This window comes from Tamandua tetradactyla, chromosome 8 (genome assembly GCF_023851605.1).
Source record: "Tamandua tetradactyla isolate mTamTet1 chromosome 8, mTamTet1.pri, whole genome shotgun sequence".
Taxonomy (NCBI): domain Eukaryota; kingdom Metazoa; phylum Chordata; class Mammalia; order Pilosa; family Myrmecophagidae; genus Tamandua; species Tamandua tetradactyla.
In genome coordinates, this window is record NC_135334.1 from 6,029,947 (window position 1) to 6,050,687 (window position 20,741).

At 41.3% G+C, this 20,741-nt stretch overlaps 2 pseudogenes; one reads left to right on the forward strand and one right to left on the reverse strand.

Annotated features, from left to right (window-relative positions):
* Positions 1-4,792: 4,792 nt before the first annotated feature.
* Positions 4,793-6,355, reverse strand: LOC143643156 (poly(rC)-binding protein 2-like; annotated as a pseudogene).
* Positions 6,356-16,162: 9,807 nt separating this feature from the next.
* LOC143643973 (putative E3 ubiquitin-protein ligase TRIML2 pseudogene) lies at positions 16,163-17,005 on the forward strand (annotated as a pseudogene).
* The last annotated feature ends 3,736 nt before the right edge of the window (positions 17,006-20,741 follow it).

Consider the following 20,741-nt stretch of genomic DNA (forward strand, 5'->3'; position numbering starts at 1 on the left):
ATCCTAAAATTCCCCCTTTTAACCTTATTTGCATACGTAATTCAGTGTTGTTAATTACATTCACAATGTTATGCTACAATTACCACCATCCATTGCCAAAATGTTTCCATCACCCCAAACAGAAACTCCTCACCAAGTGTGCTAGTTTGAAGCTATTATGTGCCCGAGAAAAGCCATAGCCTTTAATCCTCATTCAGTATTGCTGGGTGGGAGCTTTCTGATTGTTTCCATGGAGATGTGGCCCACCCAGTTGTGGGTGGTAACCTTTGATTAGATGGTTTCCATAGAGATGTGTCTCCACCCATTCAAGGTAGGGTTGCTCATGGAGCGCTTTAAGAGAGCCGTTTTCGAAAAGGCTTTAGAGCCACCAGAACCAACAGAACCCACACAGTCAGAGGCTGTTGAAGATGAAGAAAGAAAGCACCCCCGGGGAAGCTGCTGGAGAAGCCTGGAGAGAAAGCTAGCAGCCATCGCCATGTGCCTTTTCAGTTGAGAGAGAAACCCTGAACATCATCGGCCTTCTTGAGCCAAAATATCTTTCTCTGGATGCCTTAATTTGGACACTCTTATAGCCTGGCCTTAATTTGAACATTTCCATGGCCTTAGAACTGTAAACTTGCAACTTACTAAATTCCCCCTTTTAAAAAGCTGTTCCGTTTCTGGTATGTTGCATTCTGGCAGCTTACAAACCAAAACACCAAGTAAGCACTAACTCCCCATTCCCTACTCCCACCTGGCCCCCGTTAAATTATGTTCTAGTTGAAATGGCAAATTTGTGTTATATATGTTGCCATGTTAAAGCAAAAAATTAAAACGAACAAAAAGAGTTAAATCTTCCCACTGTTTTCCTCTCCTGAAGAGTAAGTGCCCTTTTCCACTGGAAAAGAAATCCTTGGTCTATCTCCTTGATTCCAACATTATTTCTCTCCCTCCTCCTTTTTTCTTTCTTTCTTTTTTTTTTTTGCATGGGCAGGCACTGGGAATCAAACCTGGGTTGAGCCACCGTGGCCCACTCAAGCACATACATTCTTAACATGCAAACATTCCATACATGGTGTACAACCAATGGCTCCCAATATCATCACATAGTTGTATATTCATCACCATCATCATTTTTTATTACATTTGCATCACTCCAGAAAAAAACATAGAAAGAAAAAAAAACTCATACATATCATACCCCTTATCCTCCCTCTCTTTGACCACTAGTATTTCCATCTATCTAATAAATGTTTATTTTCATTTTAACATTTGTTCCCCCTACTATTTATTTATTTTTAATCCATATGTTTTACTCATCTGTCCATGTTGTAGATAAAAGAAGCATCAGACACAAGGTTTTCACAATCATACAGTCACATTGCGAAAGCCATATCATTATACAATCATCTTTAAGAAACATGGCTACTGGAACACAGCTCTACAGTTTCAGGCACTTTCCTCTAGCCTAATACACCTTGATCTAAAAAAGGGATGTTTATATAATGTGTAAGAATAACCTCTCGACTCTATTTGAAATCTCTCAGCCACTGACACTTCATTTTGTCTCATTTCTCTCTCCCCCTTTTGGTCGAGAAGGTTTTCTCAATCCCTTGATGCTGAGTCCCAACTCATTCTAGGATTTCTGTCCCATGTTGCCAGGGAGATTTACAAACCTAGGAGTCAGGCTCCATGTAGAGAGGGGGAGGGTAGTGAGTTTGTTTGCCATGTTGGCTGAGAGTCACTCCCTCATTCTTGCATCTTCACTCTTCCTCCACTACATCTTTCACCATGGCCACCTTGCTCCGTGGCTAAATCTCAATTATGCCCTCTCCAACACCAAACAAAACACAAAAGAGCCCCTTGGCCCAACCTTCTCCTCAAGCCACTGAGCTCTTCCTTACCCAGGACAGTGCTGCCACCTCTTCATTCTTAGGAGCCCCTGATGTCGCTGCACCCAGCCCTCCCAGTGTGTCACCAGGGATCCAAGCTGTTCAACCTAATGCCCATGTATCACTTCATGCCATTCTCCACCCATTCACAGCATCTGCAGATCCTCTTCAAATTCCCACCTTCCCCAGTTTCCCATTCTACTCTGTGGCCCCCTAAATGGGATGGTTCCCTAAGCTCTCTCTGCCACCTCTTCCTTTCTTTCTCTATGCATTCTCCTTTGACAAGCCATTCATCTTATAACTTCAAATAGGTAAGTTTGCCTTGCTAGTACTGACAACCCTGAGTGCCAATTCTGCACTAACAATCACCTGGGAATGTCTCCATTTGTGTTCCACTCTTGCTCCACACATATCATTGAACATTTATGATGTGCTAAGCACTTGTCTAAATGCTGGGAGGCAACAGTGAACAAAATAGGCAAAAATCCATGCTTTGAAGTCAACAAGCCCCAAACTTCCTTCTCACTCATCTTTGAGTCCTCAGAGACAAGCAAAATGCCTATCACAATAAACTGGAAATTAATAAATAGGAAAATAAATCTGCCACTTTCCATCATATAAAACATTCCAAAACTAAATAGAAGGCATTAAAAACAATTTATTTTTCTGTTTGGGATGATCAACAGCCCAACACCCTTCAATTAGTGTGGATAATTACAAGTAAGTCAGATCCAATAACAAAAATGAGCATGACACTCAGAGCACCCCAGTCTGCTATTCTACTATAAAAAGAGTGAGACATGTTATATCCTCGGATCCTAGTGCAGCCTCTTTGAGCTCATGGAACCTAGTATCATGTATGGAATGCAAGTGGCATTCAGCACTATTATTTGAATGAAATTCATATGTGCCTTAGTTTGCTGAGCTGCTATGACAAACACCACACAATACATTGGCTTAAACAACAAGTGTTTATTGGCTTGTTTGGGGGCTAGAAATCCAACATCAAGGTGTGAGCAAACCCTTCCCTCTCTGAGTCTGTAGCTGGGGTTCCTTGGCTGTGTCCCTGCACAATAACCCCCCTTGCACACACACATGGTGAACTCTCTCTCCTTGTGTTGGCCCTTCCAATTTCTGCTATCTTCTTGCTTCTCCCTGTGGCCATCTCTGACTTCTGGCTTCCAGTTTCTTCTCTTTATAAGGCGTTCAGTAATATAGATTAAGACCCACTCTGATTCGGTTGGCCATACCTTAACTAAATAACATCTTCAAACAGCCCTATTTACACAGCGTGGGAGATGACTCCCAAGATGAGTTTGGCCCTGGCACCATGGGATCAACAATGCCATCCTGGCCAAAAGGGGAAAAGAAGTGGAACAGATAAGGTATCAGTGGCTGGGAGAGTTCAAATAAAGTCAAGAGGCTACTTTGGAGGTCACTCTTATGCAAGCTTCAGTTAGACATTGCTACCTATCATACCTTGCCAAACCTCAACCAAAACCATTCAGCCAATCCTAAAAAAACAACTAGGGCAATATATAAGATTCTACAAAGGTTCCATGCACTGGGGTAACTTTCCAGATACCTACAACCTCCAGATGGGTCCCTGGACCAGATAAGTCCTGAAACCTAAAGGGCCCATCCTCTCCAGAACATCAACTCCCTACCCCATATTATTGACAGCCCCTTCCAACATGAAAAAGTTAGAATGAGCATAGTCCAAATACTCCTAAAGAGAGGAAGAAAGATCAAAGGTAATGGTGGAGTTATACAGAGAAGGTAGGGTTTAACAAATGAGTATGAGTGCTGAATCATTACATTGATTATTTTTTTAGTCTTCAGTATCTTAGAGAAGCTAGAAGTAAAAACCTAAAATTGTGGAATTGTAACCCATACCAAACTCTGAAATCCATTCTACTACTAATTGTTGAGCTGTCTTTTGAAATTTATTGCTTTTTTGTACACAGAAAAGAAAAAAAAAGTCAACTGGGATGATAAAAAAAATATTTATTCCTTCTAGCCTCCTATATTCTGGAGTAGCTAAAAGGAAGAATCTGAGATGATGGTATGGTAAGCTCATGACAAACTCTGGGATCTGTCATGTAACTACTTGTTGGAGCGTGCTTTGAAAACTATTGCTTTTTCCATTCTTTGCTTTCTATATATATTATATTATATAATTTTAAAAGTTTTAAAAACAAGCCCTATTTATAAATCAATTCACACCCACTGGTATGCAGATTAAGAACTTGTCTTTCATTCGGACCATGATTCAACATACTGATATGCAAGGCATTTACTGTTCATTGTATCGGCAGGTTTTTTTTTTTCTTCCTAGTTTCTATTTACAAAGGAAAAACTCCAGTCCACCTTTTAATTAAAAAAAAAAAAAAATTCCTGACCTTACAAAACTAAACTGAAATGTATTAATATTCTACTCTTACATTTCCATGACAAATAAAAAAAAATTCATGAGCCCAAACAAACAAACAAAAAAAACAGGGAGAAGATTATAAAACTAAATACAGATCTCAGCAGTAACAACTGAACAGAGAAAGGAATTAAAACGCTTTAATTAAAAAATCACAAGTGTGCAAGGGTAGTTTAGTGGTAGAATTCTTGCCTGCTATTTGGGACACCCGGTCTATGCACTAACCAAAAATGAATAAGCACGCAAATAAACAAAAATTCAACAAATGGTGTTGCAATAACGGGATCATCACATGGAAAAATAATGAAATGTGACTCCGCCATACAGCATACCAAAAAAAAAAAAAAAAACACAAGTGGATGACAGTGTAGAAACTGGGTATTTCCAAACTATTTAAAACCTGGAATCGCTTGACTGTTCATAAACTACACAGTTGGATGATTGGTGGTGATGAGCTGCAGAAAAGGATTATGGATGAATCTGCATTATTCTAACTGCTTCCCATGCCACCTGACTCCAAGGAAAGCCTGACATTGATTAGATATATTGAGCCAGGTTAATGCTGGCAGCAGATCCAGTGATGGTAACCTGCCTATCAGTAGATCGTTCCACTGGGTTTGCAATTTTGATCTGCGCCCCAGACGTCTGACAGATTTCATTGATTTGGGCAACTTGACGTCTGATTATGCAGCCAATGAAATTGTTTGGAATGGTGAGTTCATGAGAAGTAGTCTGAGCAGATGCATCCAAACCCCAATAGCCTTTCACCTCTGGAGAGTTGGGTTGATTAGGCTATCTCCACAGATATATGACTCAATCTATTGTGGGTATTAAACTTGATTAGATGGAAACGTGTCTACACCTATTCTACATGGGTCTTAATTAATTTACTGGAATCCTATAGAAGAAGAAGGATTTGGGGGAAAGCTTCAGAACGCTACAGAACCATGAAGCAGAGAGTCCATCAGCCAGTGACTTTTGGAAATGAAGAAGGAAAATGCCTCCCAGGTCACTTCATAAAATGAGAAGCTGCAAGAGAAAGCTGGCAGACTTTGCCACGTGCCCGTCCCAGCCAACAGAGAAACACTGAACATCATCAGCCTTCTCAAACCAAGGTATTTTTTCCTGGATGCCTTATACTAGACATTTTTATAGACTTGTTTTAATTTAGACAATTTCACAGCCTTAGAACTTTAAACTAGCAACTTATTAAATTCCCCTTTATAAAAGCTGTTTCATTTCTGGTATATCGCATTCGGGTAGCTAGCAAACTAGAACACCATGCATCACAGAAAAATGAGACTGTTGCATCACTAACTGGTGCAGCTTGGTCAAATCTGACTGTGGAATGGCAGACTGTCCTTGAATGGTACAGGCCTCCAGAGGTGGTCCCTCCAGGTCAGGGTGGAGGCAGAGGGACGGGGTGGTGTGGGGAAAGCTCGCACTGTCACTGCCTGTGCTGTACCTGTCATGACCACCTACAAAGATGGCCGGGGAACTGGACAGCTTGGGCCAGTTTAGGATGGTCACACCCTTCGAGGGGGGTTGAGAGAGTCTCCAGCATAACCGCACAGATCTGTTTGACACACTCAATGATGGATTGAAAAATGCCATCAAGTGATGGCTGCTCAGTTGAGTGGGGAGCACATCCCCTGCCGCCTGCACCTGAGCCCCTGTACTTTCTCACATTTCTTTGATCTTGTAACCACCTTTCCCAGTGAGAGAGCCACACTGACTTGCAGGAACCCCCAGCCTCAGGGTCACTGGATAGACCCCCAGTAGCTGTGCTGTTGGTCATAGAGCTGCTGATGTCCTCTTCCAGGTTGTCAATGATCATAGCAAAAGCTTTAAAGATGGCGTTAGTGGATCCAGCCAAAGTGATCATTCTCTCAGGACAATTCCCGTCTGAGACATTGATAAGTGCTCCGCTGTCTTCACACATCTTAACTGATTCTCCTTTCTTTCCGATGATACTGCCAACTTCCTTTCCATGCATAAGGAGCCAGATGGTGCGAATGACATTTACTCCACCACCAATCATGCTGGTGTCCATGTTGAGCCGTGTGCTGGGGAGCTGGACTTTGAGTGGTCAAGTCTTTGGTCACTGGTGGGGGTGAAAGCCAAGAACTGCAGGTGCGAGGCGACTGTGGGATAAAGGGGAGCAGGCAGGAAAGGGAAGGACAGGAGGCCAGGGCAGAACAATAGGGGTGGGCGGGAAGGTGAGGGGGGCCCTTCCATGGGCCGGGGAAGGAGGAAGCAGGGGTGAGGAGGAGGAGGAGGAGGAAGGGGGAAAGAGACCTGGCAGCAAAGCAGAGCACGGGAGAGAGCACAGGCTGCGGCTGCTCTGGCTGCTGCCTTTGCTGGTCTGGGTCAAGACAGGTTTTTGAGGACACTCTGTGTGCTTGATGGAGGAAGAAGAGTGACCCTGTATTATCACATTTTGACCCATTTGGTTTAATCCTCATAAAATTATGACATGTGTGATAAGTACTTTAATTCCTAAATTGCTATTGAAGAAATAAACCCAGTCTAATGGATACAGACAGGTTCTTACATTCACAAGGGGCAAATGCACTCAAATTCAGACTTCAACTTGAGACCTGTGTCATTTCTCTTCTGCAGTGACCAGAATTGCACACCCAGGGCTTCTTTCTCCCCCACTCCCCCAGTCACCCCTACCAATTCTCCCATGCCAAAGCTTCCATCTCTCTTCTCTCCAGTTAGTCAGTTCCTGACCCCAGGACTCAGCCTTTTGGGGAAGTCAGGTCTCTGTCCCTGAGGCTCCCCAGAGGGCCTCTCCAACTAATTCAAGTTCAGCATTTCCCTGGGGCCATTTAGTGGTGCTGGCCACAGGCCATAAGAACTGGCCAGAAACTTGAGGAAAGAGTGAAGCTAAATCAAGTGGACCCAGAGCAAGTTTAAAATCACTGGGCTCTGTTATTCAAGAAGATGAGACCCACATGCAAACCCAGAGGAGCTGACTGTGCCTGCCCTACAGGCACATCACACTCCTTCATGGAGAAGAAATCTGTAAACAAGGAGAGATCTAAGAGATCTGAACACTAGCATAAAAAAATAGAAGTCCTCAGTATAGCCAAAGGGACCATCTTTTACTTGGTTCTTGAGGTGAGGTAAACAGCCTTCCACGTCCTACACAATATGAGAGGTTTAGAACCAGCAGAATTAACCAGTTACAGAGCCTAATTCATGCAAACATCTCCTGGACAGAAACTTCTGAAACAACAAGGTTTATACATTACACACCTAGCCCTTTTGCTTTTGTGCTGGCATAGCTCTAGCACTTCTCTGTGGAAAGTGCTCTTTATAAATATGAGTACTTTAGTAGCCACGAAGTAATTCTGCCTTTTTCCCACACAACACTCCACCACCACACAGTGCCATGGCCACAGGAGACTTGTTGAACACTTGAGCCCTTGGACCCTTAAATATGCAACTCCATTTACCTGCAACCCTTCCCCACTTTTCTGCACTCCCTTTTGTCTCCTTCTCTTGATGAATCAAAATTCAGTTAAAATATCACTTCTATGAAGCTTTACCAGGCATAAGCTTCTCTTCCACCACCTCCTCTTCCTCTGACTCCCAGATGTTGGTACACACCTTAACTACAGCTTAGGTGACAGGGTATTTTGATTATCCTGGCACATATAAAACTCTCCAGATGTTGAAAGGAAGGACAAGGGAGAAGAGTCCATGAAGCTGGTAAATATCAGTATAGTAAGCCTTTACTATTAGCTCAGAATTATAGCTGTTTTGTTTGGCTTGGTCTTTGAGACAAAATAGAAGTACATTTGGTCTCTACTAAGTACTTGCTATTGGCTGAAAACATAGGGAACAATTTGAAAAAAAATCAAGGCAATTTAAACTCTGGCAGTAGGATATTGAATAGGGACTGATCTTCTTACTGTGGTTATCCTCCCTGAATGTACTTATTTTCTCTCCTCTGTTTAGCAGTCTGGCAGTTTCAGTGAGATTGACCTGATTGGGTGAGAAACCTGATTGGGCCCAAGGGTGAGCCGTTTCTTTGCCACATTGATTGGCTCAAGGATGGAGGCTTGACTCAGCCTGAAGCCAGTCTCCATCTGGCAGTCAGTATTTGTGTTCAGTGATTGGAGAAAGCAGCACACTCACCACTGGATATGAAGGAGGGAGCACACAGTCTTGTTTGCTTCCAGCAGCCATCTTGAAAGCTAACCTAAAGCCAAAACTGACTGGGGAAAGAGACCAAAACCCAGTGACTCAGCCAGAAAGAGAGTTGGGGCCCCCATAAAGTGCCTGAGGCACACCCTCCTTTCTTTTTTTTTTCTTTTATTAGAGAAGTTGTGGGTTTACAGAAAAATCATACACAGATGTATACAACCCTATTCTTAATACCTTGCGTTGGGTGTGGTCCACTTCCATTTTGACATCTCAATTATGTGGGCCAATAGATCCCCTTTTTTGTTTAAGCCAGATCCAGTAGGGTTAACAGTTACTTAAAGCAGCAAGCATCCTGAGGCAGGATTCTATAGAAACTCAGAGCATTGAAAGACTCCTTTCCTTTTTACGGTTCATTGGGAAAAGCTACTGGAATAGGACCTGGGATTTGATGGGCTCTTTAAGAAAAAAGCATACTTGAACCCAAGAGGTAGAGATGTACAGAAGTGCATGTAGATGGGACAGTTTAGAGATGAGTATAAATTCTTGTTCCAGATAAAAGGCCAAATGGGATCACTGAGGCCATTTGATAGAGGGCATCAAATAGCTGACTTGAAGGTTTGCTTGTAACCAGAGGAGCAATTAGATTCTTAAGGAGAGTTTTTGTGATGTAACAAGAAGATTCATCCAACAACCACAGACACAGTAGCTTAGAGGTTTCAGTCTTTGCAACTCAATTTATATGCATGCTGTTGAACATTCTTTTTGATCCAGGCTCTGAGAGGACAGTTCAGATGAACTATGTTGGTTCCCCAAATCAAGGGGCTGTAAAGGAGGTGAGGTATGTAGCCAAAGAGATGCATAGATGGTATGAGAAAGGTTCAAACTGCCAAATGGTGAGATTATTCCAGACAGAAGATCAAAAAAGACTTTGGGAAGAAAGTGTCACTTAAAATGGGAAGGATTTCAACAGGGTGGTATGGTAGGGGAGAGGAGTGGTCTCTGGGCTGACCCACTAGTTCAACTGCAGAGGTAGGAACGAAGATTTCATATTTTCTGGGAATGACAAGCGGTTTGTAACATACCTTACCAATAACCAGTTATTTTCCCCAAATTCACAGCATGTCAGTTAAAAGTCATCGATGTAAAAACTAATCAAACAAATCTATTCTAAGGGCATTTTTTCCATTCTTAATAAAGCCTTTGTCATCCATTGTCACCCAGTTCTAGAAGATATTGCTGATTTCTTCTTTGTCCTTACCCCATCCACAATAAAATAAACAACAATGACAAAAAGATCACACACAAAAAAACCACATGATCATCTCGATTGATGAAGAAAAGGCATTTGTCAAAATTCAACATCCTTTCTTGTTGAAAACACTTCAAAGGTTAGGAATAGAAGGGAACTTTTTCAACACAATGAAGGGAAGATATGAAAAACCCACAGCTAGCATCATCCTCAATGGGGAAAAACTGGAAACTTTCCCCCAAGGTGAGGAACAAGACAAGAATGTTCACTGTCACCATTGTTATTCAACACTGAGTTGGAAGTTCTAGCCAGAGCAACTAGACAAGAAAAAGAAATACAAGGCATCAAAATTGGAAAAGAAGAAGTAAAACTCTCACTGTTTGCAGATGATATGATATTCTATGACAAAAACCCCGAAAAATCCACAGCAAAACTACTAGAGCTAATAAATGAGTAGAGCACAGTGGCAGGTTATAAGATTAACACTCAAAAATCTATAGCGTTTCTATAAACTAGTAATGAAGAATCTGAGGAGGAACTCAAAAAAAAATTTCATTTACAATTGCAACCAAGAGAATAAAATATTTAGGAATAAATTTAACTAAGGATACAAAAGACCTATACAAAGAAAACCGCAAGGAATTGCTAAATCACAAAAGACCTAAATAAATGGAAGGGCATACCGTGTCCCTGGATTGGAAGACTAAATATGCTTGAGATGTCAATTCTACCTAAATTGATGTATAGATTCAATGCAATATCAAAAACTTACTTTTCAGAAATAGAAAAAACAATAACCAAATTTATCTGGAAGGACAGGCTGCCCCGAATAGCTAAAAATATCCTGAGAAAGAAAAATGAAGTTGGAGTTCTCACACTACCTGACTTTAGGGTGTGTTATGAAGCTACAGTGGTCAAAACAGCATGGTACTGGCATAAAGATAGATAAACTGATCAATGGAATCGAATAGACTGTTCAGATATAGACCCTCTCATCTATGGACAATTAATCTTTGATAAGGTAGTCAAGCCAACTCACCTGGGACAGAACAGTCTCTTCAATAAATGGTACCTAAAGAAATGCATATCCGCATGCAAAAGCATGAAAGAGGATCCATATCTCACACCCTATACAAAAATGAACTCAAAATGGATCAAAGACCTAAACATTAGATCTAAGACCATAAAGCTTTTAGAAGAAAATGCAGGGAAATATTTTATAAATCTTATAATAGGAGGCAGTTTCTTAGGCCTTACACCCAAAGCATAAGCATTGAAGAAAGAAAGAAATGGAAACTCCTCACAATTAAACACTTTTGTGCATCAAAGAACTACATCAAGAAAGTAAAATAACAGCCTACACAATAGGAGACAATATCTGGAAACGATGTATCAGATAAAAGTCTAATATCCAGAATATATAAAGAGATTGTTCAACTCAACAACAAAAAGGCAAACAACACAATTATAAAATGGGCAAAAGACTTGAATGGACACTTCTCAAAAGAGAAATTATAAATAGCCAAAAGGTACATGAAAAGATGCTCAACTTCCCAGGCTATTAGGGAAATACAAATCAAAACCACAATGAGATATCATCTCACACCCACCAAAATGACCATTATCAATAAAACAGAAAACAACAAGTGCTAGAGAGGATGTGGAGAAAGAGGCACACTAATCTGCTGGTGGTGAGAATGTCAAATGGTACAACTGCTGTGGAAGGCAGTTTGGCAGTTCCTCAGGAAGCCGAGTATAGAATTGCCATATGACCTGACAATACCATCGCTAGGTATCTACTCAGAGGACATGAGGGCAAGGACACAACGGACATTTGTACACCAATGTTTACAGCAGCATTATTTACAGTTGCCAAGAGATGGAAACAACCAAAATGTCCATCAACAGAGGATAGGCTAAACAAGCTGTGGTATGGAATACCATATGTGGTATACCAACATATGATGGAATATTATGCAGCTGTAAGGGAGAATAAAGTTATGAAGTATGTAACAAGATGGATGAAGCTTGAGGACATTATGCTGAGTGAGATTAGCCAGAAACAAAAGGACAAATACTGTATGGTCTCACTGATATGAACTGACATTAGTGAATGAACTTGGAGAATATTAGTTAATAACAGAGACCATCAGGAGATAGAAATAGGGTAGATATTGGGTAATTGGAGCTGAAGGGATACAGATTGTGCAATGGGGCTGATTGTAAAAATTCAGAAATGGGTAGCAGAATACTATTGTATTACTAACTGTAATACAATAATATTAGTAAACTGAATGAGGCTGCATGTGAGAATGATAGAGGGAGGGGGCAGAGGGCACAAGTGAAATCAGAAAGAAAGATAGACTATAGAGACTGAAATGGTATAATCTAGGAACGCCTAGAGTGTACAATGATAGTGACTAAATGTACAAATTAAAAAATGTTTTTGCATGAGGAAGAACAAAGGAATGTCAATATTGCAGGGTGTTGAAAATAGATGTCATTCACATTTTAAAACTTTAATATATGTGTGAGACTAAAGCAAAAAATGTTTATTTGGTACAAAATTTATATTTTGACTAGTGTATCTCCTAATATAACTTATGTGGACAGTTTAATTGAACACTATAAGTACATGGAACCTTGAGTAGGGCATGAGATTTTGTAGGTTTGTCGGCAGTGATGCCTCGATAAATCCCAGAGTGATTTGAATAGTGAATAAAAAAGTATTTGCAAAGTCCCCTTGGGGGAATGGTGAGAAGAGGGGAAAATTCAGCTTTGTGGAAAATTCCTGACATTCTCACAACCAGTGGGAACAACCAAAGCAATAAATAGTCTGAGCCCTCAATCTTGGGGTTTGTTCATATGAAACATCCCTGCAAAGGATAGATTAGCCTACTTAAAATTAGGCCTAAGAGTCACCCCCAAGAGAACCTCTTTTGTTACTCAGATGTGGCCTCTCTCTCTCAACCAACATGACAAGCAAACTCACTGCCCTCCCCCTCTCTACGTGGGACATGACTCCCAGGGGTATAAACCTTCCTGGCAAACGTGGGACAGAAATCCTAGAATGAACCGGGACTCAGCAACAGGGGATTAAGAAAAACTTCTCGGCAAAAAGGGGTAAGAGAGAAATGAGACAAAATAAAGTGTCAGTGGCTAGAGATTTCAAACAGAGTCAAGAGGTTATCCTGGAGGTTATTCTTATGCATTTATATAGACATCACCTTTTTAGTTAAGGTATATTGGAGAGGCTGGAGGGAAGTGCTTGAAAATGTAGAGCTGTGTTCCAGTAGCCATGTTTCTTGAAGATGGTTGTATAATGCTATAGCTTTCGCAATGTGACTGTTTGATTGTGAAAACTTTGTGTCTGATGCTCCTTTTGTCCAGGGTATGGACAAGATGAGTAAAAAAAATATGGGGAAATGTAAATAAACAACAGGTGGGATGAGTGGTAAAATAAATTGGGTGGATGGAAATATTAGTGTTCAATGAGGCGGGGGCAAGCGGTATGGTATGTATGAATTTTTTCTTTTTGTTTCTTTTGCTGGAGTGATGCAAATGTTCTAGAAGATGATCATTGTCATGAATAAATAACTGTGTGATGACATTGTGAGTCACTGGCTGTACAGCATGTATGGAATGTATTGTGTGTGAAGATATGTCAGTGAAAAAATTTAAAAAAAAAAGACTATATGAGATCAGAATGCTAAAAAAAGAAAGAAAAAGAATTACAATTCATTGCACTTAAGATAAAAGCCCAAATTCTCCATGCTGCCAATAATGCATCTCAGGGCTTGACTGCCACCAGTTAGCTCCCCAGGAAGAGTTAAGTTTTTAGGGTGTGCCTTGAGCTGTGGAAGGGAAGGAAAGGCAGCAGGATTGGGCAGAGGGGGAGGTGGAACTACAGCGGTGCCTGATGACAGTCTTGCCCAACCCTACAAGGAGCTATGGCTCTGAACCGCCAGAGTTGGGCCGTGTTGGACAAGAGTGGCCAGGCCTTCGCACCCCATTTCCATCAGTCATTGGATGAGGGCTACCCCAGAGAGGGCATGCCTTGGGCGAGGTGGTTCTCTGCAACTGGGACATCCCTGAAGGGGCTTGTTCTAGTTTGCTAGCTGCCGGAATGCAACACACCAGAGACGGATTGGCTTTTAATAAAAGGGGATTTATTTTGCTGGTTCTTCAGAGGAAAGGCAGCTAACTTCCCATTGAGGTTCTTTCTTACGTGGAAGGCACAGGATGGTCTCTGCTGGTCTTCTCTCCCGGCTCCTGGGTTCCAACAACTTTCCCTGGGGTGACTTCTTTCTGCATCTCCAAAGGCCTGGGCTGAGCTGCAAGTGCCGAGATGAGGAATGCCGAGCTGCTTAGCTGTGCTACATTATGCTCTCTCATTTAAGCACCAGCCAATTAAGTCAAATGTCACTCATTGCAGCAGATACACCTCCTAGCCGACTGCAGATGTAATTAGCAACAGATGAGGTTCACGTACCATTGGCTTAGGTCCGCAGTAACAAGACTAGGTATGCTCACCTGGCCAAGTTGACAACTGAATCTAGCTAACACAGGGCTGAAGGCTGTTCACAGATGACACTCCCTGCAGCGGGGAAAAGGAGATCCTCCTTGAGGGGGGACTGAGGAGGTACATGTCTATCCATCACACATTCATATGACTCCAGCCTCATCTCAGCCTTCTCCCCTTTGCTTGGAGAAAACAGAAGAGTAGGGAAAACACATCCCAGGAGAGAGAAGAGCAGGCCCAAGGCACTCAGACAGGAAGGACTTTGCATTTTGGGGAAAGAAGAAAGTGGCCAGTGTGACAGGAGGGTAGGGGGCAAGATGAGATCGCATTTAGGCCAGACCCACAGGGCTGAAATATGTACCACAAAGCCTGAGGCAGCTGAAACAGCAAGATGACAAAATCCAAATCATGATTTTGAAAAGATCCCTTTGGCTGTGGAGCAGAGAAATGACTGTAATGGGGCAAAAGTAGAAACAGGGAGATTATATCTCAAGATGCTATTTGTAGTCCAGGCAAGAGCTCAGATAAATTGATGGCAGTGGAGTTGGTGAGATATAGATAAATTTAATATCCACATCTATTATATATAGGTATATTTTGGAGGTAGAATGGAGGGGTCCCTGCAGAAGTGGGTAGGTGAAGAAAGATGAAACACAGACAACTTCCAGGTTTCTGCTTTAGCACCTGTGTGGATGATGGCATCTTATGTCAAATGGGAAACACTGGAAGGGTAAGGGAGCAGATTTGATGTGCAGGAAATGAGGGGTTTGGTTGCAGGGTAAATTCAGTCTGAGATCTCTATAAGACATCCAGGTGGAGATGTCAGGGAGTTCAGAAGAGAAAGCCAGGCTGCAGACAAATTTCCATGTCACACCATAACTATAATTTGTAGAGCCATGGCAGTGGATGAGATCTTCTCAGAAACAAATGCAGGCTGAGCTCTGAATAGGAATAACAGAGATGAGAAGGAATTCTGCCTGGAGATTACATCCTCTACTCTTTCCTGAGTTTCCAGCCTATAGAATTCGGAACTCCAGATTTTAATATCACTTTTACTGATATTCCTAGCCTCGGGCCTGTGCAGTGGAATTTAGGCTTACCAAACTCCACAATCACTTAACTACCTAATAGAGGGAGAGGGAGGTTGAGGAAACAACTGAACAGCTAAAAGCCCTTCAGTCTCTGTTGTTCCGTTTTCTCTAAAGGAAATACTCAAGATTACAGAGAAAGAAGGGATCCCGAAGGTTTGCTTGATTTGAAGAGTGTAGGATGAGCCAAACTGCTGGGCCTCTATGAACTGTTTCCTTGGGCCACTGAGGCTTGGCATTGCGATGCCACACGTAGCAATGCCAAGTGTTTCTGGTCCAGAAAGCGGAAGAAACCACTAATCTTTTCCCCATCCACATCAGAAATAAACAGTCCTATCTTCAACTAACGACACATGTCAAGATGTCCAAAAGGCTCAGCCCCATTTACAGCAAAAAATCCCAGGAAATTAGCACTGTGGGAAACACCTGGGGCCTCCACAGTTACTCTATGATGATGACCAAATCATCCTTTCTGTCAAGTATTTTCTGTACCAAGAGCACAAGAATCATATGATGTGTCAAGTAGAAGAGGTTGCTGTGAATTACAGGAAGTTATTCCAGATGTTGAACACATTGAAAGAGAAATTTGAAGTAGCTAAAAGGATATTGGCTGATGAGCAAGAAAGAATGGTGACGATTCAGAAAGAGGAGCAGAATTTTAAAGAAATGATAGAATCTGAACATAGGATAAGGTTCCGGTTGTTTAATGAAGAGAATGAGATGAACCTCTTGAGACTGTAAGGATGCTTATTCAACCTGAAAATGAGAGAAGCCAGTTTGCGTCACCTGATCAGGTTTCCCAGAGAGCTAAAGAAGTCCCAGGAAATGCTACAGGGACTGAACATGAATAAATTGGAGGTGAGTGAAATCAGGGTCTCTGACCACATCAGCAGCCTCCAGAGAACCACCACAGAGCCCCAGAATGCAAGATATTCTTCTGGAAAGGAGTTACTAATGCTTCAGTGTCTAGAACCTGCCCATATCACAACTCTGAATTTTTGTCAAATAACAGGAATGAGCAAAACTCTGAGAGTATTCCAAACATATATAACTTTAGATCCTGAAAAAGCTCATCCCTGTCTAGTCTCATCTGAGGATCTGAGAAGTAGGAGAGTTGGAAATATCTTGCAGGATGTACCTGATAACCCAGAGAGATATGACTTAGTGTCAATGTGCTGGGTGTGGAGAGCTTCACCTCAGGGAGGTGTTACTGGGAGATGGATGTAGAAAAGGCAGAAGTTGGGCATATTCTAGACTGCAAGCTGAAAGGGTGATAGGCCCGATCTTCTGTAGATAAATTGTCACTCATAGGGTCTTCCTGAGAAAGCAAATGTACAAAGTTGGAGTCTTCCTAGACTGTGAATATGGGCAAATAGCACTCTCCAATGTGAGAGATCGTTCATTTACAATTTCTCTTATCCTATCTTCCAAGTTACTCTCAGGCCTGTATTTTCTCTTTGTATCCCAAATGAAAGCATGAATTCAGACTCTTCATTATCTGCACCCCTCGTGTTCCTTCTTGTGGTGTTACTGTTAGCCCCCAACTCCCTTGGTGTGAAATCCAAGGTTCAGAGGGGCCAGAAAGTTAAAAGCATGACTCTGGAAAGCATTTCTATAAAAGCCTTTTTGCGCTTGAACTGGAACCCAGTGCAATACCCCAGAGCCTTTGCATCCCGTGATTTTTAACCTTCATTTAGTAGAATAGGTTGCATTTAAGCTGAGTCATGACTAAAGGGCTCCACACTGATTAGAATAACAAATGCATATGCAATATAGGATTGGGAAATTAGATGGAAATATGACCTTAAATTAATTGGAGTCCTTAGGCCTAGGTTAAGGACTCTAGCATAGTTCTTAAAACGTTGGCAGAATTCATTTGTTAGCTTGAGGAGTTTCATTGTGGATTTTTCTTAATTTTCTGTATATAGGATTATGTCATCTGCAAATAGGGAAAGTTTTACATCTTCCTTTCCAATTTGGATGCTTTTTATTTCTTTTTCTTGCCTAACTGCTCTGGCAAGACAATGTTGAATAGCAGTAGTGACAGTGGGCATCCTTGTCTTGTTCCCGATCTTAGAAGGAAAGCTTTTAGTCTCTCTCTAATGAGTAAGGTGTCAGCTGTGGGCTTTTCACATATGCCCTTTATCATGTTGTGGAAGTTTCCTTCTATTCCTGGTGTTCTAAGTGTTTGTATCAAGAAGAGGTGCTGGATTTTGTCAAATGCCTTTTCTGCACTGATAGAGATGACCATGTTTCTTTTTCCCCCTTCATTCTTTTAATGTAATGTATTGCATTAATTGATTTTCTTATATTGAACCACCCTTGCATACCAGGGATAAACCCACCTGATCATGGTATATCATTCTTTTAATATGCTGTTGGATTCAGTTTGTTAGTATTTTATTGAAGATTTTTGCATCCATATTCATAAGAAATATAAGATATAAGATACATCTGTAGTTTTCTTGTGGCATATTTTCTGACTGTGGTATGAGGGTGATAGTGGCACAACATTTGAACATAGTTAACAACACTGACACATATATCTGAATATGATTAAAAGGGGGAATATTAAAGTGTATACATGGTAACAGAATACATTTTTTCTTTAATCCGTGGAACTACACTACACGAACAGTGAACCCTGAGTTACACCATGGACTATAGTTAATAGCACAGTTATAAAAATGTGCTGTCATCAATTATAACAAACGTTCCATGCCAATGCAGGGTGTTGGAGGTGGGGTGGTATATACCCATCCTATGTGTTATGCATGATTGTTCCATAAACCCACAACTCCTCTAATAAAGAAAAATGCTTAAAAATTTAAATTAAAAAAAGAAGCAAGTGCAGCAAAAAGAAGGGAAGACGTTGGACCCAACCCTGAGGTGCACTGATACCTAGAGTTCAGGTGGAGGACGAGCAAAGAGCAGAGAAGAGAAGGCTGAAGCAGATAACTCGAAAGATAGAAGGACAACCAAAAGTGGGTGCTTCCCAGAAGCTGACACAACTTGTGGGTCCCAAACAAACAACCGCTACCTCGAAGGCTGCTGGAGACCACGGCTCACATAAACAAAGAAATATCCTTTGGATCTAACAACGCAGAAATAATTGCTGACCTGGCAAAGGCAGCTTTAGTGACAAAACTAGAGCAGGATGGATTGAAGAATGAATAGGAGGTGAGGAGGTGGAGGAGCAAGTGTGAAAACTCTTGACAAGAAGTCCTGCTGGAAAAGGAGTAGAGCAACGAGGCAAGAGCCACAAAAGAGCACGGGCTGAGGACAGTCCCAGCATCTCTCCCAGGACCAGTGTTTCCTGGTAACTTGGGTCTGACACAAACCTCCTTTGTAATCTTTTGTCATCATCTTTACTTTTCCCTCATAGCACTTGTTGCCATTTATATTTATGTACGTGTGATTCTTTAACATCTGTCTTCCCCCATGAGATTATAAACTCCGGAGACAAGGACCAGTATCTGTTTCCCCAATATAAATAATTTAATAAATATTTATTAAATTATTAAGAGAATAAATGCTCAAGTGAAAAGCTTAAGCAAATGTTTTCTGATTTTCCCGTTCCCATTTCAATGTTTCTTTGTTTGATGTAACGCAAATATAGAAAACAACACAGAGCAAATTGAAAGCTTAATAGGTCTTGTAAGGCAACACCCTGGTAATTGCTACTCATGAGAGGAAAGAGAACTTTGCCAATGTCCATCCACCCCCTAAAAATGTCCTCCACATAGCTGTCCCCATGGCATAATAAGCCCCACTCTACCTACTTGTTCTAGTTTGCTAGTGCCGGAATGCAATATACCAGAAACAGAATGGCTTTTAAAAAGGGGGATTTAGTAACTTGCTAGTTTCAGTTCTAAGGCAGAGAAAATGTCCCAATTAAAACAAGTCTATAGAAATGCCCAATCAAAGGCATCCATCCAGGGAAGGATATCTTGGTTCAAGAAGGCTGATGAAGTTCAGGGTTTATCTCTCAAGTGAAAAGGAACATGGCGAACACAGTCAGGGCTTCTCGCTCAGCTGGAAGGGCACGTGGCGAACTCGGCATCATCTGCTAGCTTTCTCTCTTGGCTTCTGGCTTCATGAAGCTCCCTGGGAAACATTTTCCTTCTTCATCTCTAAAGGTCACTGGCTTGTGGACTCTCTGCTTCGTGGTGCTGCAGCATTCTCTGCTCTCTCCAAATCTCTCATTCTTCAAAATGTTTCTTCTGTTGTAGGACTCCAGAAACTTCTCAAGACCCAACCAAATGGGTGGAGATATGTCATCACCTAATCCAGTTTAACAACCACTCTTGATTAAATCACATCTCCAGGGAGATGATCTGATTACATTTTAAACATACAGTATTGAATAGAGATTATTCTACCTTTATGAAATGGGATTTTGATTAAAACATGGCTTTTCCAGGATACATGCATCCTTTCAAACAAGCACACCATTAAATATAACCACTAGACTCACATCTATATGATTACTGCTTTGTTTTTCTTTATATAGTTTTACATTCAGGCCTGAATGGATGGTCTAACCACACTGCAGTTTAGCTTTGGCCTGGGTTTGGTTTTGTTTTAAAAATGCTTTTTAGGTCTGTTTTAATCTACAGTTCCCACATCATCTCCCCTCATCACCACCACCACCCACCCCCATACACATCTTTGCTATTTATCTATTGAATAAATCATTGATCATTTGCTTTCTCATGGAGCGGTCTATTTAATGGGGTCCCCTGTTCTTTGCCTTTCCTGCAAATCGTGAGTTGTATCTAGATGCTTAATTGGATGGAGGTTTGATTGTTAGGAGAAAACATTGCTTTGCTCTTCACGTGACACATATCTGCTTGTGTCCTATTTTATATCGTCAGTCCATGCTTGGATCCTAAAGTCATCAGGAGATTGCAGGCAGTGATATTTCAATTTTTCAGTCCTTGTTTACTTGCAATGTTTCTATAAAGAGGAATTTCTCCTCATCTATTTGGTTACGCTGTGGTGCCCTTTGTATAGGAGAGGTAGGACAAATGCCCAAGATATTCCTAAATTTAGAAGTTTTCAAAAGAGTAAATTCCCTCATATTCTCCAAATGGGCCAATTGTTTTTTGTTTATTTGTTTTCATATTATAAAAACTCTTGATTTAAATGTATTTGATATGTTGGGCCCATTCTGTCTTTGTCTTTACTGATGTTCAGATAATCCCATCTTTGGCAGTGGGAGTCTCTTCAAGTAGGCTCCAAGTCCTATTATTCCATCTTTGACCATCTATCATCTTTTGATGTTTTCCGATAAGATGCTCCAGGTTCATTTCCTACATTTCCTACATTAGAATTAGAATTAGCAATTTCTCCAAGACATTAGTGAGAAATGGTATTTCCAGACCATGAAGCAGGACCTAAGGAGGACTCAAAGCTGCTA